Raw genomic sequence first — 27,402 nt, forward strand, 5'->3', positions numbered from 1 at the left:
GAGTAACATATAGATGTAAATAGATATATAGTTATACATCCTACTGATTTTGTTTCTCTGAAGAACTCTGACTAACACACCATCTCACTCCCTTCCGAGGACCAACAACCTGCCTGGGAATGCTGGACTCATCAGCTCCTTTGCTGAAAGATGGTCCCTGTCTGCTTGGCTTTCCAAATAGAGTATCCTTGTGGCTGCCCTCATGCTCTACGATCAGTGGACAGTCCTGTCACCATGTGCTCTGACAGGCACCCCCTGTTGCCAGTTGTACCCCCGCACCCTGATTGTATGTGCAGCCTCCCTGACTAGAATTGCCCTCAGTCTTTCACAGAGGTCACTCAGATCTGGTTCTGGGTCACTGGACCCCTGTATTAGTCATGTTGTTTATTTTCTGTACTTTACAATGCTTTAACATACGGGGGCTGGGAGAGACGCCCCTCTCAGGGCTAGCTAATTCCTAGAGATAGTAAACAACTTGTCTGGGACGCTGTCTTTCATAGCAAACCACCAATCCAAAGCCCATCCCCCTAAATGCCTCCTTTATCTAACTCTCATACACCAAGCCAATATTCCCCTGCCCTTAGTCACCCCAGGGCCAGCTCCCAGGCAGCTGGAGACCACCCTTACAGCTCAGAGCACACCAAAATTATTCGAACTATCCAATCCTAAACTTGCTCAAATTTGTCCACCTTCCTTGCCCATTTCTCCCTACAGAAATCGTGATAAAGGCTCTGGGCCGTGCCCTCCCCTGGTTTCTTCTGCTTGCTGACTGACCCTGGTACTTCTCCACGTGGCCCTGTATGGTATGCTGTGCTCGCTCCTCTTGGGAACTGTAAGTAATAAACGTTTCATCCAAGGCAGCTGTCTCCATGTCTGTCACTGTACTGTACCTGATTAAACAAATCCCAGGTACATTTCAAGACAACACCATGTCCCTCCCTCCCTCCCCTCCATCCCTCCATACCCCATCCCAGGTGTGAACAAGGGATTTCCAAAACCACTGCAAGATAAATTATGCTCTAGGAGAGGTTCAGAACGTCTCCTGGTAGAACTGCATAAACAAGGGGATTTAACATTCTGCTTCATATCATTTCAATGATATTACATATGTATAGAAACCGGGGTTGGTTAAGATGTTAAAGTGAGATTATTATTCTGATTTGGCAATTATTTATGTCTTTATGCCTGCTGGGACTGGAGTATTTATTTATAAGGGAATTATTCAGCAATGACTACCCCAGCAATAGCCAAAAAGATATGAAAGAATAATGACATGGCTTTTCTGAACTAGCTGATAGCGGTCTGTCCTCAGGTCCAGGCCAAGGAGATTTACCTTGTGCAAACATGCCTGGAAGACAGAGTGGGACTCAGGTGGACCCTGCATGAAGCAGCCACACTCCAAGGAGGAAGACACACCCACAGGAGTGGTGGCATCCTGACACTGACCTTGATAGTCTGTATGACCATATGTCCATCTAGTTGAATATCCTTTCATAAACTATTGCCTTTGTGCTCCTATCATTCTTCCAACCAAAACATGCCCATAGTTGGTTATGTCCCTGATCTCTGGTGCTGATGCCCCAATTTTAGTCCCTTGCAGTTGCTCTGTGTAACATCCTTAACCAAACCTGCTCCACCAGCCACGAGGAGACTAGAACATCTGTTCGATATCCTCCTGATTCGTTATTCATCTTTGAAGTCAGTTTTTCAAACGCCTTCAGCCCTCTCTTCTCCAGACTAAATATTTCTGTAACTTTTCAACCCTTTGATCATTTTTATTCTTTTTTTTGAGCTGTCTCCACTTTTCCATATTATTCCTAGACTGTGGAGTTTAAATGGTGTATGAAACTGTGGGGGATCAGAATTGGCCACTTCAAAATGTGTCTCTTTGGCTCAATTGTTTTTAAGATGGCTTGATTATTTTTAAGAACAAGAGACTCTAAAAGAAAGTTTGACCTTCCCACTAACTGCCTAAAAGAATTTAAGATAAAAGACCTGTCCCCAAGACAGACCATCACCATAGATAACTCTGGATATTGGTAGTCTGTGAGGGTCCTTGCTAAGACCATTCTTATCTATCAAACATTTGCTTTTCCATTTTCATGTGAATTGCCTGCCTCCCCTTTGAAGCTCCAAACCACCAATCCCAATGGCCTCCTTTGTCTTTTTTTTTTTAAGGAAGATTAGCCCTGAGCTAACATCTGCCACCAATCCTCCTCTTTTTTTTTGCTGAGGAAGACTGGCTCTGAGCTAACATCCGTGCCCATCTTCCTCCACTTAATGTGGGACACCTGCCACAGCATGGCTTGACAAGCAGTGCATGGGTCTGCAGCTGGGATCCAAACTGGCAAACCCCGGGCCACTGAAGTGAACATGTGAAGTTAACCGCTGCACCACTGGGCCAGCCTCCATCCTCCTTTATCTTTAGCTGAAGACGGTATTTAAGCTGGCAGCCTCAGCCATTTTGGCAAGTTACCCAGTTTTTCTGGATTTCTCCATGTATACATGTTATAAAGCTTTGTTTGATTTTCTCCTGTTATTCTGTCTCATGTCAATTTAATTCATAAACCAACCAGAAGGACCTAGAATGGGTAGAGAAATTTTCTTCCTCCCCTACAAGACTCTACACATAAAATAGAGGCATTAAATATCATTGATCATGATCCATTTGTGATGTTAACTGACAAAGTCTAATCTCTTACTCCAAACTTCCTAATGGAAAGGAACACAATCTGCTAATAAAACATAGAGTTGGATTGATAAGGAAAACAATTCACCTGAATTTTTAAGATAAAAGGTATCATTTAAAAAACTGTTCCAAGCAAATTCACAGTAGAACAACTTTTTTCCCCCAGTAGTTTATATAAATTGCAGCAAACAGTCCAGCATGCCAAATATGAAAAGGTCAGGGCCTTTTATCAGCAATTCTATTTAAAAGAAATGATTTGTATACTGTTATCATACATTGTATGTTCTTTATCATCTTAAAATATGAGCACAGATGTGTTATTTACATAAAGTATAAATAAGTAATTATGTCTTCAGTGTTTTTTATGGCACCTCGATATATTGTAAGAGTTGAACAACCTTAGGAGTCTGCTCCCCTTCTGGGGAGAGCCAGGGTAGTAGAGTGTAGCGATGAAGTGTCCAGAGCCTGGAGCCTGGCCTCACATCCCAGCTCTGTTCTCAACTAGTGTCGACAGACCCCTGGTAGGTCTACTTCATTCTCCCCACCTCATTTCCTCCTCTGTAAACAGAGAATGATGGTAATAATAATAATACCTGCATCCAGGGGTCTTCTGAGCATTAAATAAATTAATATATTTTTTAAAAACACACGTAGAACAGGTCCTGCCAGTAGTAAGTTCTTGCTATTATTGTTACTATCATTTTCGTAACTAAACTCTGAACTTCAGCAAGGAGGCTAACAGTTCTCAAATCCAGTCTGTCTATTTGTGCCAGAACACTCACGAGACAGTTTGTTCCCAAAGTAGTAATTAGAAATCAAGAACCGGAACAGTGTGATCATGCCATTTAACGAAGGACCTGGACATGCAGATTCTGGCTGAGCTCTGCCAGATCCGGATTCTGGGAGGGGAGTCGAGCTGCCTCTCCACGGGGTTCAGGGCGTGTTGAAACAGAGGGGAGGGAAGATTCATTCTCCCTCCTCCTTCTTCCTCCAGGATCCACCTTTGGTCTGTTTATCACTGCAGCATCTCTCTTTGGCGTTGAACTGCTCAGTATGCATCCCGTCTGAGGAGTGAGCCACTCCTAAGCTCACCGCAGGAAGGCCAGGAGGGAACCAGGCATGGAGAAGTGCAGCCCGGAGCTCTGGACTTTAATGAAGAATTTCCCAATTGCTCGATGTTGGCTCATGTTGATATGTGGAGACGAATCAAAATAGTGCTGCAGGAAGGTGTGCAGCTGACGAATGTACACAGTGTCCACTCCGCAACTACGCGGGGGCCATTACCACTGTAAATTGACCACAATATCAATGGCGACCCCGGAGTTGTGCAACACCGTGGTGTGGATTCAAACCACTGCAAGCAAGGAGTCTCTATTCTGAGCAGGGAGTCTCTAAGACACTGTTTTTCAGGCTTTAGGGTACACCAACCCACTGAGATGCTTGCTTAAAATGCAGAGTCCTGAGGCTCGTGTTCTGAGATTCGGAGAGGAGGCCCAGGAATTTGCATTTTTTAAAAAAAAAAAACCAAACATTTTAAATAGCCTTTACTTTTTAGAAAAGCTTTAGATTTACAGACAAATTGAGAAACTTGTACAAAGACTTCCTGTAAACCCTACACCCAGTTTCTTTTGTTCTTAACAGCTTACGTTATGGTGGTATATTTGTCACAACTAGTAAACCAATATTGGTCCATGACTGTGAACTAAAGCCCATGCTTTGTTCAGCTTTCCTTCGTTTTTACCTTCTGTCCTTTCTCTGTCCTGGGATCCCATCCAGGGTGCCACAGTACATTTGGTTATGTCTCTTTAGGGTCTTCTTAGTGGTGACAGTTTGTCAGACGTTGTTTCCAATGACCTTGACAGTTTTGAGGAGGACTGGTCAGGTGGTTTGCCAGGGATCCTTCTATTGGAACTTGGCTGACGTTTGTCTCATGATAAGATTGGAGTTATGGGTTGTTGGTAGGAGGACCACGGAGGCAAAATGCCATTTCCATATATGTTGACCTTGATCACCTGGCTGAGGTGGTGCTAGTCAGGTTTCTCTGCTGTAAAATCGCCCCCTCCCCCTTTTCATACTGTCCTCTTTGAAAGGAAGTCACTATGTGCAGCCCACACTTGTGGAGGGAGTAATGCCCCACCTCTTTGAGGACAGAGTAGCTATATAAATTATTTGGAATTCTTCTGTACAGGAAATTTGTCTCTTCTCCCCCATTTATTTATTCAACCTTTTATTTATATCAGTATGGACTCATGGATATTTATTTTATACTTTGAGTATAAATCAACACTACTTTATTTGTTTTGTTGCTTAAATTGTCCCAACTTTGGCCCCTGGGAGCTCTTTCAGTCGGCTCCTGTGTCCCTTTGACATGCCCCCATCAATGTGGGTTTTGAGTCAGCAATTTTAACAAGCTCCCCAAGTGATTCTGGTACAGGTGGTCCAAGGACCACACTGTGAGAAATGCAGCTCTGGAACGTGCCGTGAACTCTGCTAACTACAGAAGCCCGCCCGCTCATTGATTCCTTCAGCAAACAGGTAAAGGGTGACTCCTCTGCCTTAGCCACTGGGCAAACACGGAGTGTCACCTCCCTGCCAGGCACGGTGCAGAATGCTGAGAATGCAGAGTTTGTCCGAAAAGTCAGACTTGGGGGTGGACATGCTACGAGGGAAATATGGATGTGGTTAACAAGAGAGAGGAAAAGAAGTGCCTACCAATCCTTTTTCCTGTCCTTAGTCGGCTCCCCAGATGCTTTAGAAAAAAGCAGGTTAAGAATTGGGAGAGGACATCAGGGACCGAGCGGGGTCCCAGGGGACATAGGAAAGGGTTGAGCTGAAAAGCACCTATGGAAAATCTGGAGTTAAATAGGAAAAAGTTCTTTATCCTCTGAGACTGAAGAAAAGGAAATTGGCTATAGAGATTTTTGTAGATTGGAGAGGGAGGGGCAAGTTCGAGTCCCCTATAATGGCTTTACTTTTCTGGATGAAACAGGAGGCCAGGTCATCCTTTCTAGAATGAGGGATCTAGGGCTGACCTCGGGGCCTGTGGGGGCATTAAAGTTTCGAGATAGCAGTTGGGGGTTGTATCAGTTAGAATCCAGGCAAGAGACAAAAACCACAGCCATGATTTGAAAAGAGAGAACTAAATGTAAAGAACTGTTAAAGACGTTAAAGTTAAAAGAGATATCAGAGAGGAGGCAGCTACCACTTCTATGAAAATCTTGCAATTTGAAGGAGTTGTCCCACAGGACCTGCGGGCTGGAGACGGTCTGGAACAATACAACTGTCTCTGCAAGTGCTGGAACAACTGGAAGGCGCATTCCGCTGCTGCTACAGGAAGGCATGTGCCCCACCCCAGGTGAACAGGGGTTGCTGGGGTGTTGCTCAGAGGAACCACAAAGAGGTCGCAAGTCCCTCCTTCTTCCTCCAGGCTTGCAGCCTTCCTGTAGCACCCCTACTTGGTGGAGCCCAGTGTGTGGTTTGCAGGGTCTCAGCCTAGCGTCACGAAGCCAAGTAGAGAAGCATGGGTTTGGAACCCAGAGGCAATAGCTGTCATGTGGAAGCCACGCTTCAACTGTATGAGTGACATTTAGGAACTGTATATACAGGTGAGTCTGTATACTGGCTGAATTTCTTCCCTCCTTTGTCTGCAGATCATTTCTTGTTCTCCTTGGCCGTTGTCATATTGGATGTTTCTTCTCATTCCAGGGTCAGCCACTGGTTCCCTTGGTTGCTTAACCTCCAGAAAATTCCTGATGAACCATCTGGTTCAAAAGGAACTAAGCAAGGGTTACAAGGGTCCATCTACGAATGAATGGATAAACAGAATGTAGCATCTGCACACAATGGGATATTGTTCAGACTTTAAAAGGAAGGAGATTCTGACACATGCTACAACATGGATGAACCTTGAGGACATTATTTAAGCCACTCACAAACAGACAAATGCTGTTTGATTCCACTTATTTGAGGTATCTAGATAGTCAAATTCATAGAGACGGAAAGTACAAGGGTAGTTGCCAAGGGCTGAGGGGAGCAGAATGGGGAGTTATTGTTTAAGGGGTACAGAGTTTCAGTTTTGCAAGAAGAAAAATGTTCTGGAGGTGGAAAGTCATGCTGGTTGCACAACAATGTGAATGTACTTAATGCCACTGAATATACTTAAAATAGTCAAGCCGGTGAATTTTATATGATGTGTATTTTACCACAATTAAATCTTTCTTTTAAAAGGAACTAAACAAAGGTTACAGTTGGGGGACATGGGTGGGTGGCCCCTAGCCCAGTGTGTCACGGGTCTCCATCTCCCCACAGTGATTCATTCCTCTACTCTCCTTCATGAGCAGCATTTTCCAGGCTTTGCTTCGTAAATTCCAGTGTGCTTGTGTCCTTGTTTGCTCTGCTGCACACCCACCCCCAGATGTATATGTGCAGAGGCAGCCTTCCCCTCTAGTTCTCCTGTGAATAATATGTTATTTCAGTGGATGATAAGAACTGCTAATATTAATCGAGTATCTACAATATGCCGGGCACATGCATTATCCACAACAAACCTTTGTTGTACACACTGTTCTCATCCCCATATTACAGATGAGAAGACTGAAGCTCGGAGAGGTTGTGACTAGCCTTAGCTCACCTAACTCCTAAGTGGAGAAGCCAGGACTGAACCGGCTCTGACCCAGAGCCTGTGTCCTTAACCACTGTCCTCTACCGCCCCCTAGTGGATCCCCTAGTCTTGCGTTGTCTTACTGACACACTGCTCAGGTGGGAGCCCAGCTTCTCTCCCACTCAATAAGTCATTTCACAGTTGTTATTTTACGCTTCTGTCAGTCTCGAGTTCTGCAGCACGCTCCCTCCATTCAGCCCCAGCACCATACTGCCTGTGTTGTGACAAATGACAGCAGTGGCTGAGTTTTGCTGCCTGCTTAGTGAGGCTCCCCAGACCCACCTGCCAAGAGCATCCCTCTTGGCTTCTGAGGCTGGTGGCAGGATTGTTGTGTGTTGGTTACAACGGCCCGCCACTCCCTGCAGGAGCATCTCTGATAGCTTTAAGAGTTTTCCTAAGCCTCTCTGGTTGTACTGGAACCACAAAGAAGCTCCTGGATTTCTATCTCCCAGCCATACAAAGTGTTTTTTGGAGTAAACAACTCTCCAAGTTTGTCTCTGGATCTGAGTAGTCTGCTTGGGATTCTGCATAGAGAATCCATCCCTCGCGAAGTGCCTTTTCCCTACCACACAGGCCACCGTAGATGCCTTGAGAGTCTCTGGCAGGTATACTGGGTGACGCACATGTCTTTTGTTGTTCGATCCAAGACTCAGTTGAGGTTTGTGCATTGCATTTGGTTGTTCTTTTTGTTTAGTCTCTTTTAATCTAGACTAATTCCCCCCCTCACTTTCTTGGTTATTTTCTTGTCACATGGAACTTTTTGAAAGAGTCCAGGTGACTTGTTTTAGATTGTCTCCCCTGTGGAATTTGTCTAATAGTTTCTTCATGATCGGATTCAGGTTAAATACTTTGGGCAAGATTATTTGGTAGATGATGTTTTGTACTTCTTATTGTCTCATATTAGAAGGCACATAAAACCTCATCAGGGAATTGCACAGTCAACATATATATTGACTGTGTCGTGTGGTATGCTGAGCACTCTGCTATGCAATGAGGACACAATGGGAGCCACTGATATGATTGTGAGGTGAAGAGATAAGGAAAACAGAAGCGCAGGCTTATCAACTGGGAATAAGTTTGGCTTCACATAAAGAAAACTCAGCTCACGATAGCTGAACCAAATAGAGGTTTGATTTTTCTTGCACAGCTGCAAATTGGGAGGCAAGCAATCCAGAGCTGATATGATAGCGCCACCATATCCAGGGTCTCTTTCTCTCTCTCTATCTGCCATCATTAGGGTACAGCTTTCATTCCCATGGATCCAAGATGGCTCCTGCCCCCCAGACTTTGTGACCCACTTCCAGGCAGGAAAAAGAAAAGGGGCGTACCCACTGACTCTGTAGCCCCCTGAAGGAGCTTTCCCAGAAGCAGCACCTAGTAATTCTGCTCACATCTCATTGATTAGGACTGTGTCACATGGTCAACCCGATATGCAAGGTTGTCTAGGAACCTTGCTACCCTTAACAAAAACAGGATTCTCTTAGTAGGGGAGTGGATATTAGGTAGGCAATGGCAGTCTTTGCTGTGGAGGATAAGACATTTAATGGAGGACAAAATTTTTAATGGCTGGAGAGACAGCTACACATGTGAGAATTTTAAAAGTTCCCACAAACTTAGGAAAAAACTGATTGCTCTGTAGCCATGGCAACAAGTAGCCACCAGAATGGTTTTGCATCCATTCAATCAATCAGTGACAGCTTGCCCCAGTGAACTTGCTTTTACAAGCTAACCAATCAGTTCAACTCCTAGCTTGTGAAAATCAGCCAATCAGAGATTGACTCTCTTTAATAAACACGCCTCCGAGTGCCAAGCAATCAACAATGGCTCAGGCAGCAGCCACACTTCTACAGATGTTAACCACTTAGTCCTCTGAAAGCCTCCCATCCCTGAGCTCCGTGCTCCCCAAACCTTACAGAAGTCAACACTGCACGCTGCCCAGAGAGACCGAGCCTAGCTCAGCACAGCTCTCCCTTACCATGGTAAGCAATTCCACAGCCAGCTGTGTTTCCTTATTTCAGGTATTAGGTGTGGTCCTGTTACAATCAAAGCAGAATCATATTCCTTAATTTGTTCGTATCCTCCATGGAGAACTCATTCCCCAAGCAAGGCCTTCAAACATCTCCATCTGTAGCCGCAGTGGATTAGGCCCCAAAGCATGCAGAGATGTCAGCAGCACAGGCTGACGGAGAAAGAGACAAAATAGGGACCCAGAGTGCCTGGCACTGGGGAACCGTCCAGATGTTGACAGTTACAGGTGATCTGTCTGTTTAGAGCAGATGTCTTGCTTATTGTTAAAGGAATAGGGGATAGAGGTGGGACCCTACCCAAAGAGTTTAGGACAGGAGTTGGCACACTATGGTCTGTGGGCCAGTCTACCTCCCTCCTACCCACCTACTCCCCCAGCCTTGTATCTAATATTTCTAAATGGTTGCATTTGGGAAGAGAATAGCCTTTTTTTGTTGTGATGGTAAATTATACACAATATAAAATTTACCATTTTAACTATTTTCATGTGTACAATTCACATAAGTACATTAAGTATTAAGTACATTCACAATGCTGTGCAAGAATTACCACTATCCTTTTCCAGAACTTTTTCATCATCCCGACAGAAACTGCACCCATTAAACAACTCCCCATCCCTCTCTGGCTCTAGTCCCTAGTAACCACTGTTCTGCTTTCTGTCTCTATGAATTTGCCTATTTTAGGTACCTCATCTGAGTAGAATCACACAATATTCTTCTTTTTGTGTCTGACTTATTCTACTTAGCATAGTATTTTCAAGGTTTATCCATGTTGTAGCATGTGTCAGAATGTCCTTCCTCTTTAAGGCTGAATAATATTCGATTGTATGTATATACTATATTTCGTTTATCCATTTGTCTGTTGATGGGCACTTGGGTTGGTTTCACCTTTTGGCTGTTGTGAATAATGCTGCTATGAATATTGGTGTACAAGTATAAGTGGTTACATTTTAAATGGTCATATAAGCAACTACATAATATTCTTTCTTTTGCCTCTTGGCATTCAAAGCCCAGAACACTTACTATCTTGCCCTTCACAGAAAAAGTTTGCCAACCCCCAGTTTAAGGGATGGGTTCCAGATAGAGAGTGATCCTAGCAGAAGTCCGTTCACATTGGCTTGCCGAATGAGGAGGAGAGAAGAGCAGCGCTGTTATTTAGTAGGAATGAATGTTTGGGGCTTGTAAGTTTGCTAGGACTGCCAGGGTGAAGGACCACAGACTGGGTGGCAGAAAACAATGGAAATTTATTTCTTCGCAATTTTGGAGGCTAGAAGTCCAAGGTCAAGTTATTGGCAGGGTTGGTTTCTATTGAAGCCTCTTTCTGGCTTGTAGATGGCCACCTTCTCCCTGTGTCTTCCTGTGGTCTTCCCTCCATGTGTGTCTGTGTCCTAATTTCCTCTTCTTATAAGTACACAAATCTTGTATTGATTAGGGCTCACCTTAAAGGCCTAAGATTATTTATGATTAAATAACCTTAACTACCTCTTTAAAAGCCCTATCTCCAGATACAGTCACATGCTGACCTACTGGAGGTTAGAGCTTCAACATATGAATTTTGAGGGAATACAATTCAGCCCACACAGGGCCCTACCCCTCACAGGAGACACCAGGCCTTCAAGAGAGCAACAAATTCTTGACTCGACCAGGTCGCGTTGGTGTCGGCAGTGAGGAAAGATACGCTCATGTACTCCTGCACTCATAAATACTGGCTCAGCAACTGGGCAGGCCCGAGTCCGCTACTGGAGAAACCTCACTGCCGTAGGGTCTGCCAAGGACAAGTGGCAAACACTTCCTTTTTGACAGATTGTATTTTTGTTCATTAAGCAATTAATTGCAGAATTCCTTAGATTTTTTTCTTATGACAATAAAGAGTGGAAAAAAAAGAAGAGAAAGAAATCCAGTATAATTTTAGCAGCAATTAACCTGAATTCACACAGGAGTGCTGCCCTGCTGCGAGCCGGTGGCAGCAAGCACAGTCAGCCCAGATTTTCTGCTGGGAATTCTGCTCCCACCCCTCTCCACCCTGCGAACATCATTACCACCCTCACCCCTGTCCATGGGTATCTCTTCTCTATTTCAAAAAAGTCATCACTAGAGGACACTGACAGAACATGACCAGATACACTTTGGGGCCAAGAAATGACCATGCCCCTCAGTGGGAGCAGTTGGGGCCAAACTCATGTCACATTTTTCTTTCTTCTCTCTGGCTCAGAGGCAGAGAAACTGTACAGTTTCTGTCCTATTACCTGAAAAAAAGAAAAGAAAAAAAAAACAGCCCACAAGTCCCCATACTTCAAACCACGACTGATGAAGCAAGAATAGAAACTTTGAAATGTTTAGAACAAAAATTTCACATAGATTGACCTTGTTTCACTTTAGGACACTGGAACAGATTCTAGTCAGATGAATTTGAAGAAGCAGAGATAAAAGATTCAATTGCAAGAACTATAATAAGACAATTCTTTTAAGTACCATAAAACCAGCAAAATGTTTCTAGTGCCTGGAAACTGGTTTGGAGAATGTAAGGTTTGTATAAAGTAGTGGTTCTTGACGTAATAGAAGAAGCTACTTACTTCCAAACTGGGTTAAGTACAATGGGTTAGATATTAAAAATAAGAGATGCGGGCAACCCACGCATGCTTTCCAACACCTGGTGCTGTTAGGAGAAGGCTCGTTGCACTTGTACATACAATGTGCCCCTTGCCTGCATATCCTCTCTCTCGTCTTCCTTCCCTGTTACTGTTGTTTTCAGCAACACTTCTCATTGTCTCTTTTTGAATGCATTTTCTTGGACTCTCCTTTTCTCGCCGCAGTTTTTCCTAGTTCTGATCTCATTTGTTTCTCTCAACTTCCAGGTTCCATATTCTCTCCTATTTGGATCTCATGTCCCCTGTGGAAGGAAGTACCAGTGCCTCCAAAGTTTCATCCTAGAATTAGAGTCTGGTGCATTGGAGTGGCTGATCTTGGGGCTTTAATTCCATCCCTTGAGTGTCGCCTACCCCATGGTGGGGTGGCTCTCACATTGTCAGATGACTTTATATAGTGTCTGTCACATAGTAGGTGCTCAGTAACAGTACATACCACTATTGCTGAGACAGGCTAGATTTAGCAAGACTACTGGATGCCAGCAGAGGTGAACAGGTAACTAAACACAGGGACTAGGAGGCATGTAAATGCAGTGTGTCTTTGAAATAAACCCAATGCCATAATAGCTTTCCTTTTGTCTTCAAGGCTCATGATCCACTCCCTTTGCACATGAGAGCCCAAAGAATGAGTACTCCTGGTCTTCCTAGGTGGTCCCAGCTGATTTCCTACCACCAGGTTCCTCCTGGACATCTTGACTTTTCTGTAATAAATCCAAAAGAAAAGACCTTTTTCTGTACTTAGGACTTCCCTCCTGATTCCAATTTCTGGTCTGAAAGATTTACCTTTCAGATATGACCCTGCCTTCCATTCTCAGGTGTAGTTCTTGAGTATAGAGATGGTTGGCACCAGCTCTAGCATTGGTACAATTGTATAATATCTTGACCACATGACATACATGGTGTACCCATATACCTACACCTATACAATAAAAGAAGGGTGGCTCCCTCATAACCAGGTCTCACACCTCACCATTTAAATTATAATATTAATACCTGTCTTCCAGCTTGATTTGAATTGGGTTGAGAAGATGTCCACTAACTTGTCCTAAGGACTTCAAATCCATGGAATCACACAATGTTAGAGGGAGGAGAGACCTAGAGATTCCAAATTGGGACTTCAACTATGGAATTGAATTAAAGTGCCAAAGATCCCCCAAAGGGAACCCTATGAATTTGCTAACTTCTTATACGTCAGTGTGATTTTGTTAACTGAAATTAGATAGTGAAAGGTTGAGTCTGGGAAGAGAATCTGAAAAGAAAGGAAGGGAGAGAGGGCCACAAGGACAAGGAATAATCAAAAGATGGCTCCTGGAAGCCAAGTATCTGCTTCTTAATTCTGTCTTCACCCTTGTCCTAAGATACCAGGGGTGGTTTTGATGTCTTCCCATCACCTTCATCTGACCTTAATTAAGATCATGAAAATCTGTGTGCTTTATTCTCTTGCATGAAGACTGCTGCCCACCCAGCCGTGGTAATACCATTGTTCTATGAATAATATCAACATTCAATTCCTGTACTGTTATCTAAGGCCAACTCCTTCACTTTCCAACTGTATCTTATCTTCTCTCAACTATTCAAGAATAGATGGAACTCTTAGTTTCTCCTGAACAACCATTTTCTGCTTCCTATTAGATCCTTTAAAAATATCCTGTGTGAAAATATATATCCTTTTATTCCCTTCCTGCTTTCACACTATTTTTCTATTCCCCTTTATGAAGAATCTGAGTGGTCAGTACTTACTGTGTCCATTTCCTCAACTCCCAATCTCTCTTCAGCCCACTCCAGGCAGGCTTTGACACATGATTGGTTGAAATCATGCTCATTAGGTCAGCAATGACTTTGACCTGGCCAGTCCTTCATCCTTAGCATAACTGACCTCTCAGCAGTTTTGGACAATCAATCGTCCCACCTTCTTTTAAAAAAATTATTATCTCTAATAACAAACTAACAGAAAGAGAACTCAAGAACACAATCCCTCTTACTATTGCAACAAAAAGAGTAAAATGTCTAGGAAAAAATTTAACCAAGGAGGTAAAAGGCCTATACAATGAAAACTATAAGGCATTACTGAAAGAAATCAATGATGGCATAAAGAAATGGAAAGATATTCCATGCACATGGACTGGAAGAATAGACATAGTTAAATTGTCCATACTACCTAAAACAATCTACAGATTCAGTGCAATCCCAATCAGAATCCCAATGACATTCTTCACAGAAATAGAACAAAGAATCCTAAAATTCATATGGGGCAACAAAAGACCTCGAATAGCTAAAGCAATCCTGAGAAAAAAAGAACAAAACCGGAGGTATCACAAACCCTGACTTCAAAATATACTACAAAGCTATAGTAATCAAAACATCATGATACTGGTACAAAAACAGGCACACAGATCAGTGGAACAGAATTGAAAGCCCAGAAATAAAACCACACATCTACAGACAGCTAATCTTCGACAAAGGAGCTAAGGACATACAATGGAGAACGGAAAGTCTCTTCAGTAAATGGTCCTGGGAAAACTGGACAGCCACATGCAAAAGAATGAAAGTAGACCATTATCTTTCACCATACACAAAAATTAACTCAAAATGGATAAAAGACTTGAAAGTAAAACCTGAAACTATAAAATTTCTGGAAGAAAATATAGGCAGTACACTCTTTGACATCAGTCTTAAAAGGATCTTTTCGAATACCATGTCTACTCAGACAAGGAAAACAAAAGAAAAAATGAACAAGTGGGACTTCATCAAACTAAAGAGCTTTTGCAACGCAAAGGAAACCAGCGTCACAATGAAAAGACAATCCACCAACTGGGAGAAAATATTTGCAAATCATATATCCGACAAGGGGTTAACCTCCAGAATCTATAAAGAATTCACAAAACTCAACAACAAAAAAACAAATAACCCGATCAAAAAATGGGCAGAGGATATGAACAGACATTTTTCCAAAGAAGATATACAGATGGCCAATAGGCACATGAAAAAATGTTTAACATCACTAATCATCAGGGAAATGCAAATCAAAACTACACTTAGATATCATCTCATACCCGTTAGAATGGCTATAATCACCAAGACAAAAAATAACAAATGTTGGAGAGGTTGTGGAGAAAAGCGAACGCTTATACACTGCTGGTGGGAATGTAAACTGGTGCAGCCATTATGGAAAACAGTATGGAGATGTCTCAAAAAATTAAAAATAGAAAGACCATGTGACCCAGCCATCTCACCACTGGGTGTTTATCCAAAGAACTTGAAAACAACAATTCAAAGAGGCTTATGCACCTCTATGCTCATTGCAGCATTATTCACAAGAGCCAAGATGTGGAAGCAACCCAAGTGCTCATCAACTGATGATTGGATAAAAAAGATGTGGTATATGTATATACAATGGAATACTACTCAGCCATAAAAAAAGACGAATTTATCCCATTTGCAACAACCTGGATGGACCTTGAGGGTATTATGTTAAGCGAAATAAGCCAGACAGAGAGAGACAAACACCATATGATTTCACTCGTATGTGGAAGAGAAACTAACACACGGACAAAGAGAATAGTTCAGTGGTTACCAGAGTGGGTGGCACAAGGGGTGAAGGGGCACATTTATATGGTGACTGACAAATAAATAACATACAACTGAAATTTCACAATGTTATAAACTATAATGACTTCATTAAAAAATTATTAGGAGTTTTTTCACACATTCAAAAGATATGAAGATTAACATAATAAACACCAGTGTATCCATCAGTCAACTTAAAAAGTAGAACATTTCCACTAGAAACTCGTGTGTGTCTTTCTCCAATTGCTTGTCCCTTCCTACTTCCTGGACGTAAGCACTCTCCTGAATTTTGTGCTTATTATTCCCTTGCAATCCTGCATCATTTCACTATATATGTGTATATCTCTAACAATGTATTATTTAGTTTTGTTTTATGAACTTTATATAAATGGTAACACTGCACATATCTTTGTAACTTGCTTTTTTCCTCAAAATTATTTTTATGAGATTTATCCATGATGCCACTTGTAGCCATAGCTTGGTTGCACTGCCGCACGGTATTCCATTACATGCCGATATTAGTTATCTATTGCTGTGTCACAAATTCCTCCAAAATTTAGCAGCTTGAAACAACAATAAGCAGTTTCTACAGGTCAAGAATTTAGGGTTGAGTTGTTCTAGCTCAAGGTCTCTCATAAGGTTGCAGTTGGGATATTGGCCAACTATGCAGTCATCTGAAGCCTTGACAGGGGCTGGAGAACTGTTTCCAAGATGGCTCCCTTGCAAGACTGAGAGCTGGTGCTGGTTGTTGAAAGGAACCTCCATTCCTTGCCATGAGGATATCCCCACAGGGCTGTTTGAATATCCTTACAACATGGCAGCTGCCTTCTTCCATAGAGTGATCTACATGAACAAAGCAGAAGTCACAATGACTTTTATGACCTAGCCTTGGAAGTCATGCGCCACCATTTCTAAAATATCCAGCTCAGTTCTCTTTAATGTGGGAGGGGACTACACAAAGCACGTGACTACCAGGAATTGACATCGGTGGCCATCTTGGAGGCTGGCTGCCACAATGACTATATCACAATTTATTTATCTTTTCTCTTGTTAATGACATTAGTGTTATTTCAATTTTTTTTCTTTTATCAGCTATCATAAACAGTGCTGCTGTGATCATTCTTGTTCAGGCTTCCTGGTGCACATGAGAAAAAGTTTCTCTAGAGGAAAACTGCTTGGCCATAAGGTATGTGCATCTTCAGATTTATTAGATAAAACCAAAATTGCTCCCAAATTACCCCAAACTAATTTACCAATTTATACTCTCACCAGCAGTGACTAATATTTCCCATTCTCTATATCCTTGTCAATACTTGGTATTGTCAGGTTTTCAAATTTATGCCAATCTAGTGGCTGTGAAACAGTATCTTTTAAAGATAAAATTTGCATTTTTCCAAATTACTAATGAGGTTGAACATCATTTCATATGTTTATTGCCCATGCAGGCTTCTTCTAATGAGAAATGCCTATTTATGTCATCTGCCCACTTTTCTACTGGGTTGTGTGCTTTTATCTTACCGATTTGTAGATCTTTATATATTCTCACTCAAAAGCTTCTGGTGATTATATGTGCTGCAAATATCTTGTTCAAGGCTCCTTCTTAAAGCGCTTTCTTCACTTGGCTTTAGGGACCTCAATGTTGCAGATTTTGCTCCCATCTGACTCATTGCTTCTTCGTGGTCTCCATTGCTGGCTCTTCTTTGCGTCCTCTACATGATGGAGTGACCTGGGAGTGCCCCTCTTCTCTGGTCTATCTAGATTCTCTCAATGTTCTTTGTCTAGATAATCTCATCCAAGTCCAAGGCTGTAAATAACATCTGTGTGCTGAACACTCCATGTTCATATCTTTACCCTCTTCCTTCATGTCTCCACATGGCTCACTCCTTCCCATCTCTCAGGCCTCCTATCAAATGTCACCTCCTCCGAGTGGCCTTCCCTGACCATACTAAGTACGATAGCAGCAACTGTAATTCTCTATACACTTAACTTGCTTTATTTTATATCAAAGCATCATCAGTCACCTCCTGACTGTCTATTAAAAATCTATTATATATTATCTGTCCAGCACTAGAATATATGTGTCATGGACTTTGAATTGTTTGTTGATGCATCTCAATGACTAAGAACAGTGCCTGGCTTATTATAGATGCACAATTAACATTTGTAGTAAAAGAAGCAATGACAACCTTCATTTAATACAATGCTTCATGACTTATCAAGATCTTTTATATGCAATCACACTCCTCCCAGCATCAATTAATGTTCAGAAGCATGATTTTGCCTACATTTGTGAATATCAGAGCAATAACCTCTCCTTTGGAGGTCTCTTAAAATTTTTTACTCAGAACCCTTAATTTTATTCCCAGTTCTATGTATTATTAGGTGGGTGACTGTCACTTGAGGAGATTGAACTATAACATCTCTCTTAGATGACTTCAGGCCATGCCATCTGTGGTTCAATGTTTCACGTAAAAGGGCTGTAGTTCTGAGAAAGTGACAAGCAATTCAAATTAATGCATGTGCAAAAGTGTTTGAACGCTAAATCTCAGCAACTCCAGGGCTGTTTAAGCTAGTGGTTCTCAATTATCTTTTTTCAGCCAAAATATATGACCATAGGCTAGTCTGATTTTCGCTGGAAGCAAAATACTACAAAACATTCTTATTCACCACAACCGTCAGCAGCTAGCTCCCAGAATCACAGCTCACATTTACAATGGGTTATCTAGCAGATGTGGTCTTTCTTCAGGACCCCTCCAGAGATAGGCAGAAGATAATATCCAGACCTCTATCCACCTTATATTATTGCTAAGCCAGCAAATCTATGCAGCTAAGTCCATAAAAATACACATTTGGCAAGTTTGAGCAGAAATTGAGAGAAATTCATTCATTTCCTACATCTACTGAGGGTTTTTGAGCCTCATACAGAAGAATTTGGTCACTTGTGTCAAATTACTGGTTTGCACTCTGACTCATTCCACAGCATAAATAGAGTGAATTTGTGCATATCTCTCCCTGAGGACACAAAAAGGGAACTTGAGGCTGATCTTAAAATAGATTTCTCCTTCTCTGGGAACTCAATATACTGGTTGTGTTATTGAAAGTTCTGGCAACGTGGTCCAGGCTCTACTGGGTGCTGACAGTTCACAATCTCAAAGCACATGTTCAGGAACATGTGGGGAAGATTCTGGGCACTTTGCAGGGGGTAGTCAAGCTCTAAAGGCTGTTGACAGAGCTGTTGAAGACAGAGGTGACAAACTGTAAAGCAGGGAGCCCTGCCATGTCAAAGCCTGTTATCAGCCTCACAGCTAACTGTCTTCACAGAAATCTACTGAGAACATAGTTGGACTGACTGAAACAGAAACTGAATCAGGAGGAGGGGCTTGCCTGGGGGACTAACAGAGCACACTAAGGTTAGATAAATCCAGGAGCAGTGGTTGTGTCCAGGGCTCTACAGATTTGGAGTTCAGACACTGGTAGGTGTCACCTATGGAGTCTTAGCAATTTCATCAGCATCTAAGAGGTATGGTGTATAATAGCCAGGAGAGGCTCAGTGCCATAACGTACAATAGCCAAATCTAATGGCTTAGCCAAAAAAGAGTCACAATCCAGTATGGGTTGGTGGGGGACACGGGGCTCTGCTCCACATAGTCATTCAGGGACTCAGGCTTCATTCATCTGGTGGCCCTTCCATCATCTAGAACCCTGGAGTCGTCAGAGGATTCTCTGTATCCAGCCAATAGACAAGGGAAGAGGGACACATGGAGAATCCAAGGAGGGATTAGGGACCACATTCCACATTCCATTGGCCAAGGGTAGTCAATGACCATTCCTAGACAACAGGGACCTGGGAGGTGCATCTGGCTGTGTGACCAGGAAGGAGAGGATAGCTCGATATTGGTGAGCACTAGCAGCTCTGTACTAAAGTTTCATAAAAAACTGAAACTCAGTTTTGAAAACAAATTCATTAAATTTGAGAAAAGCCAAAACAGGACTGACCTTCAAAGCAGGTTCTATAAGAAGTCATAAATTTAATTCAAGTAGTGTTCTCTATTTTCAAAAATGTTCTTTGGTCTACCACTCTTGGAATTTTCTTCAGAGGCAGCACAGAAGCTCATTTCTTCACAGTCACCCTAGTTTAAGCCAATCCTCAAAGGATTGAGTTTCTCATCATTTGAATGATATCCATCATTGATAGTCTTCTATTTGATTCTAAAGAAAACACCCTGAGTTGCTCAGATTTTGCACAGTCAGAAAGTATAAATAAAATAAGTCTCTGAAAGGTGTGAGCGAACAAAGATAAATTCATCTTCCCAGGGGTATTGTCATCCTTTAAAAGGGAATTTGTGAGTGATGTCAGCAAAATGGCTGAATAAGAGTTTTCCACTGTCTTCCCCCAAAGGAACACCAATTTTGACAGTGGCCCGGAATGAGAGTGCCTTTTTGGAAGCCTTGGCGTCCAGCAGAGAAATGCCAGCACATCTCTGGAGAACAAAACAAAACAAAACAAAATCAGGATTGGATGCACTGAAGAGCTTAAGAAGAGCAATTTAATTTTACCCACATCACCCCTCCCCAAGGTAGCACACCTCAGTGCAAAGAAAGACCTTCTCTGCCGGCAATTTCACCCACCAGGGAAAGTGAGAGCATGTGAGCGAGCTCCTGGCTTCCCCAGCTGTGCCGGAGGCTGCCAAAGAGACCCACTCCTTCCTGGCCCCGCCAGAATACTGAGGGGTGCCGCATGATGGGGGAGGAGACGGACTCTGGAAGAACAGCAGCCTGGGCTCTCTGAGGGCATCAAAGAAACGCAGATCCTGCTGACTGCTTCTCCAGCTCCATCAGGAAGCCCGCCCACAAGTCACTGGGGACGTCTTGCCTGCAGATCCATACAGATACGGTAGAAAGGGCAACATCTTTTACCCAAATGGAAAAAACACTGGACTTCAGTCTGAAAACAAAGGGTTGATTCTGACCTAAGGCAAGCCAGCGACGACACCTGTGAAATGAGAACTAACTATTTTCCTATAGGAAAGGAATTTTCCTCTTTATTTCAACACAGCAGAGCAGAATGCTTCTAGATCAATCTTCCTAAAACTTCCTCTAGTCATGTTCTTTCATGTACAAACACCTACAAGGGTTCCCCTCTCTCGGAATCCGAGATCTCCGTGCTCAGGGCCAAACCAGCCTTTCCCAGCTGACCTCCAAGACCTCCCCTGCCGCCTCTTGGGTTCCAAACTAACCTGATAATCTGCTTCCCGTGCTCGCTTGTTACTTTGCATCTGTGCTCTCCCCACTCCGTCCACCTAGAGTGTTCCTTCTCTCATATGTGTCAGTTGAATCCCATCCATCCTTCAAGGTCCAGGATAAGTGCCTCTTTCTCTGTGAGATTTCCTCTGATCTATCTGAATCTCCCCAATACTTGGGGACCTCCTCTTACATCAAGTACTTTATTGTTTATATAGTTTTCTCCCCATCTCTAGAAGAATTGATGTTTTTCTCAATAGTGTATATATCTCCTTCAACTTTCTGTTTCCCCATACAGCCTAGCAAGATGGCTTTTACCTAGTAAAAATACACTATTTATTACATGTCTCATGGACTTAATATGAAGTGAATTAAAGACATCACCGTTGTCAATAAAAACCACCTTTGAATGAGCACCTACTATGTGCTAGACCCTGTCTTAAGAAATTTTCATGCATTATACCACTTAATTGTGTCGTACATATTTCTATACAAATGATACACTTATCTTCAGTTTGCTTGGCTATTTTATAATTACTTTATATTTGGCTATTTTATGTATAACTCAATAATTCACTAATTTGAAATATAGAACTTCCAAAATTACGTAAAGTATCAGAGGAAATAAAATATAAACTTTCATATTTAGGCAGACTCATGTTTAGGAATTTCATATTTTTTAATTAAAAAAACTTTGATTTAAAGTACATTGGGAGTTGAAATATCAGTGTATATTAGTTAAAATGATAACATTTAAGGGAGGGTGACAAAATCAAGGGGTGGATTACTCATAGATTGTGCTCATGACAACAAAAAAATAGTATTTTTTCTCATTAGATCATGATTATCACTATTTTTTTTTTCCTTTTTCTCCCCAAAGCCCCCTGGTACATAGTTGTATATTCTTCGTTGTGGGTCCTTCTAGTTGTGGCATGTGGGACGCTGCCTCAACATGGTTTGATAAGCAGTGCCATGTCCGCGCCCAGGATTCGAACCAACGAAACACTGAGCCGCCTGCAGCGGAGCGCGCGAACTTAACCACTCGGCCACGGGGCCAGCCCCGATTATCGCTATTTTTTAAGAACATTCTTTAAGGAGAAATTGTAGAGAATTCCTGCTCTGTGAGAAAAATTCTTTTCCTGCTCTGCATGCTTCCCAACGCTAACACAGGGCACAGGCCAGAGTTTTGAACTTTCACCCTTAAGCGCATTCTCTTAATCACATTCTTCGTTGTTCTGTCAGCAAGTCAGAAAATGGATTTATATTTTATAATGAAAACCACAGCAATAATCTTTGAAGCTGTTGATTTTTATAGTCAGTCAAGCCTAATCATTAAGTTCCATTGTCTTGTCATTGCCAAGGAGGTGGTGTGACCTGTCGAATCACTCTTTGTAGGTAAATTTCTGCAGTAAATGTATATTTTTATTGCTGTAAAGTATATATAACATAAAACTGACCATTTTAACTATTTTTAAGTGTACGATTCAGTGGCGTTGAGTACATTCACATTGTCGTGCAGCCATCACCACCATCCATCTCTAGGACACTTTGATCATCCCAAACTCGGTACCATTAAACACTAACTCTCCATTTCTCCCGCCCGCTGGCCCCTGGCAACCACCATTCAATCTTCTGTCTTTATGAACTTGATTCGTCTAGGTACCTCAGAAGTAGAATCAAGCACTAACTATTTTTAAATCATCTCTTCTCTTAAAAAAAAAAACAAAAATGAAACCACATGTGTTACATAAAAGTGCTTAAGCAACTTTAATTGAGCAAATTGGCTGAGTTTATTCAAAAGCCTAAATAAATCTCCCCTCCGTTCAAAATAAGATTGCAGACAAGGGATTGGCTAACTTGTATATGTATCAAAATTGTTCATCAACATGGGCAGTGCCAGCTGGAGTCTCTTAAGATACTTCACTCCTCAGTCATAGGGAAATATCCCAAGAATTCTGGGATTCTCCAATCTCCAGGAAAGGAGAAGTTTATGCTTTTTAACTGCTACAGTAAAAAGTGGTGTTTTTCCTTTCTTCCCTTACATATCAATTTGAGAGAATATTTGCTGAGGGGAGGATATTTTTTTTCCACATTGAATCAAATGGCCAAAGTTAACTGATTAAACATTCAGTATTCTTTTAGAGGTAGTCTAGTTTTACTAAAAATGAGTGATTGGTTTTAGTTTGGCTTAAAAATGTTATTAGAGAGCCAACCCTGGTGGTTAAGCCTACTGGTTAACCTAGTGGTTAAGTTCAGCACACTCCGCTTCAGCAGCATGGGTTCAGTACCCTGGCACAGACCTACACCACTCATCAGTGGCCATGCTGTGGCAGCAGCTCACACACAAAAAGAGGAAGATTGGTAAAAGATGTTAGCTCAGGTCAAATCTTCCTCAGCAAAAAAAGTCATTAGAAAATTCATAGTTCTTTTATTGGTTTTATGTAACAATTGTTGGTATACAGACTCCCTTTTAGTTTTTAAATGTAAATTTAGACAATTGGGGCTATTTGCTTTGGTTCAAACACCTTTTTTTCTTCAGTGTTGAAAAAGAAAATATAATACGTGGTTATATTGGAGACCTTGTGAGCACAGCCTCACAGCTAGGCCCACCTTGATCCCTACAGCCACTATGGCAGAAACCAGCTTCCTGCAGGTGTAAATGGCAGTCCCCTGCCTCAGCTACTCCCAGCACTTATTGCTTTCTGCTGTGAAAATGTCTACTTGGCAATCAGGTAGGTACAACTTTTAAGTGTGGGGAAGAGTCATGGTTAGTTTTATGTGTCAGCTTGGATGGGCCATGGTGCCAAGATATTTGGTCAAACATTATTCTAGATATTTCTGTGAAGGTGTGTTTTGGATGAGATTAACATTTAAATTTTTGGACTTTGAGTAAAGCAGATTGCTTTTCCTAATATGGGTAGGCCTCATTCAATCAGTTGAAGGGCTTAAGAGAAAAATACTGACTCTCCTTTGAGCAAGAAGGAATTCTGCCAGCAGATGGTCTTCAGACTCAAACCACAACTCTTTCCTGAGTCTCCAGCCTGCCAGCCTACCTCATCAGATTTTGGACTCACTAAGCCTTCACAATTACATGAGCCAATTTCTTAAAATAAACCTACCTATCTGTATCTATCTATCTATCTATCTATCTATCTATCTATCTATCTGTCTGTCTGTCTGTCTGTCTATCTATCTATCTATCTATCTAACTCCTGTTGTTTCTGTTTCTCAGGAGAATCCTGACTAATAAAGTTGAGGAGGCAGCACTAACACCTTACAGAGCATCCTTTGGTCTAATGGGAGATGGAGCCCTGGATAAATGCTTCCACCTTCTAAATGATTCTGAGTTGCTCAAGATGGTTCCTTGGATGGTCACAGTGGGATCCAGGCTCTGTTGGTCACAGTGACCAACTGCTTAACCATCTTCCAGTTGGTTCGGCCTTCTCCCTGATTCTACTCTTCCCAGTTGCTCACTCTTGCCTTGGGATGACTTCCTAAGACAAACTACCCTCACACAAGCCCTTCATAGATAATGTCGTCTCTGTCTCTCTGTGTCTCTGTCTCTCTTTTTCACACACACACACCTCTCTACTCTGCTTTCTTCTGTATTGGTTTCACTCTTCAGCAGGTTAAACTCACCTCAGCTGGAGTCAAGACACCCACCCACATTTTTAGGCTTACGTCTTACTAACTTAGCAAGCCCAGAGTGGAGAAAAGCATATTTTTTTCCCCAGTAGTGCTAGCAAAATTCCTGGCATGATGCTCCCTGACTCTGATTGGCCTGGCATAGGTAGTGGGCCCCCTCTGAACCATCCTTCGCTTGGATCAGGAGCCAGGTGGTGGGGTCAACCCCACTCAACCCATGTTCACTGAGAGTGGGAAAGGTGGGCTAACCCAACGGTGAATCAGGGGGCCATATATGGAACTCAATCCATGGCCTGCAGAGATTTAATTCCTCTTCCACCTCACCTCTGCCTAAATTCCTTCCCTCTGCTCCTCAGAACAGGCAGGAAGCAGCTCCTGTTCCCTTCCTGATTGCCTCCTGGCTTAGCACCATGTGCCAGAAGGCACTGGACGTGTAGGCAGATCTCCTACCTAAGTAGTAAAATGAAGGAGAACAGAGGTTCTGACTCCATCAAAATTACCCCTTCCCCTTTGTCACACAGGGAAGGGCCTCACAAACATAGGACCCTCAAGACAATGCCCCCTTCGGTTATCCCTCCCTCCTGATCCGCCTCACCGCTCTTCCTGTAACCCCTTGTGTTTCCCCCACCAACTGAGTGTCCTACGATTCAGTTCAATTCAATTCTAACACTAACTACCCAGAGTTAACACAGAATCCATAAATTAAAGGCTCAGTTCTACAAGACTGCCCCCACTTCAGATGCCAGCCACAAGTCCCCGGGGCCACCTGCCCTTCTGTCTAACTTGGCTGTAAATTCAAAGATTTTCACAGTGCCCCTCTCATGTTTGATGATTCACTAGAACAACTCACAGAACACAGGACAGCACTACTTATAATTTCCATTTTATTATAAAGGATACAAATGAACAGGCACATGAAGAGGTACACAGGGCAAGGTCTGGGAGGAGCATCTGTCCCCATCGAGTCAGGGGTATGCTGCCCACCTGGGACATCAATTGTTCACCAACCAGGAACCTCCCCTAAAACCTGCCGCTCAGAGTTTTTAAAATCAAAGTTTCATTTCACAGGCACGATTGATTAAATCATTGGCCATCCGTAATTGAACTCGATCTCCATCCTCTCCCCTCCTTGAGGTTGGGGGTGGGGCTAAGAGTTCTAACCCTCTAATCACATACAGTTGTTGGGTTATCTAGCAACTGGCTCCCATCTCGAAGCTATCTAGCTCCCACCCCTCACCCCAGTCGTATCATTGGCATAACAAAAATCTCTCTCTCTCTCTCTTTCTCTCTCTCTCTCAGGAAAGTCCCAGGGTTTTTGAAGCTCTGTGTAAGAAACCAGGGACAAAGCCCAAATATATTTTTTTATTATACCACACCCTTCTTTCAGGACTTCCAACTTAGTGACCCCCCCACTTGCCATCAGGAGGAAAAGATTCTGTCTGCAGAGGGACGGGGATGGTGGGCTCCAGATTCCCATGTGAACTGCGTGTTCAACCAATGATCAATGCAGCTGATTTCCTTTTTATAAGTGAATAAGCAGACACACTCGCCAAAGTAAGCATTAGTCTAGGTTCATAAAAGAAAAATACGTCCTCATGAATATGACTTTGAGCTTAGTTACCCCTTTGTGCTAGACATGGAGATTCAGATTGATGGAATAAATGAAAGGCAATAAAAAAAGTTAATATATATTGAGGTATATGAGGGAGCCATTTTGGTTTAAAACTGATTCAGCCTGACCCTGTTTTTCCAGAATGGCCTGATGTGGCCTATCAAGCATATGTTGCACATCTGCTTGAAACATTTACGGTATCCCAAAGCAAAGAATGCTGCCTCTAAACACAGGGATGCAGGCCTCCCTCCCACATCGGCATTTCTTTAGAGATAAGCACTCCTCCCCGGAAACCAGGGTCAGAATGACCTGCTCTGCATGTCTCATGACTACTGACCTGCTTTACATAGCAAAACATCTTGTGTCTGTAGTAAAAAGAAAAAAAAAGCATTCCTGTCATATTTGATATATGTTCCTTGTTCCAAGATGGTATATAACCATGCTGTACACCTCACTTCTCTGGAGTGTTTCCTTCCCTGGTGGAGGATGCTTTCCTGGGCTATAGTCCTCAGGATTGTCTCATATAATAAACTCACCCCAATTTTAATCTATAGATTGATTATTGGTTATTTGTGTTGACAAGATTCTCCTTTTATCATTTAAGGAAGGATGTGATGCCCAGCTGTGGGAAGCAGGGTCAGCAGGCAGACTCCAGCTAGCACCTCTGTTAGGGTCTATCTCACACACAGAGGGCCACCTTACCTGAGGTCATGCCCTTTCTGGAGCAACTTACATCCAGGGATAAGTGGGATGTGAGTATAAAGGCCCATTCATTTCAGCCCAATGCCAAACACCTCCAATGGGCAATATTCACTCCAGAGTGACCCATCAGGTGAGCCAAGGCTTTGTTGGGTCTGCATTGCATTTCAACTTCTTCCTCTCTGCCTATTTTCTCTCCCTTCCCATAGATGTCAATCCCTAATTCATATCTTGCCTCCCAAACTCCATCTCAGTATCTATTTCCAGAGCACCCACCACATGACACCTTTGAAAAACCATAAGCTTGGTGTTTTTGGCTAAGAAATATGAAAGAGAACGTGAGTGGAGCCATAGTAAAATAGAGTCAGTGCAGCCATTTCAGAGGAATTGCCCTGCACATCTTGTTTTCTTTAGCTTTCTAACTGGACCAAACCACCAACGTTCCAAGAAGTCAGTAAGGACAAGAATATCCTGTTTCAGTGAGGACTGACGAAACTAGACTTTGCTGATGAACAAACTGCTAACCAATCAATGAAGTACAAGTCTAGTCTTTTGCCTGATGACTGAAATTTCAAGCCAATCTATGAAATACAAACTTAGCCTCACCTCATCTAGCACCA

General features: G+C 42.5%; 1 long non-coding RNA gene across 3 annotated transcripts in view; it reads left to right on the top strand.

Moving 5' to 3' along the window:
• LOC124240894 (uncharacterized) overlaps positions 1-21,704 on the top strand; it is a 30,532-nt gene extending 8,828 nt beyond the window's left edge. Inside the window, exons 2-6 of one of the 3 annotated variants that reach the window (XR_006889045.1) lie at positions 715-832; positions 3,684-5,224; positions 5,921-6,294; positions 16,678-16,771; positions 19,985-21,704. This is a non-coding gene — a long non-coding RNA (uncharacterized LOC124240894). Of the gene's footprint in view, positions 1-714; positions 833-1,312; positions 1,483-3,683; positions 5,225-5,920; positions 6,295-16,677; positions 16,772-19,984 lie in introns of those variants that run through there. The other 2 variants (XR_006889044.1, XR_006889043.1) reach the window with 2 other exon arrangements.
• Positions 21,705-27,402: the final 5,698 nt, after the last annotated feature.

This window comes from Equus quagga, chromosome 6 (assembly GCF_021613505.1).
Source record: "Equus quagga isolate Etosha38 chromosome 6, UCLA_HA_Equagga_1.0, whole genome shotgun sequence".
Taxonomy (NCBI): Eukaryota; Metazoa; Chordata; class Mammalia; order Perissodactyla; family Equidae; genus Equus; species Equus quagga.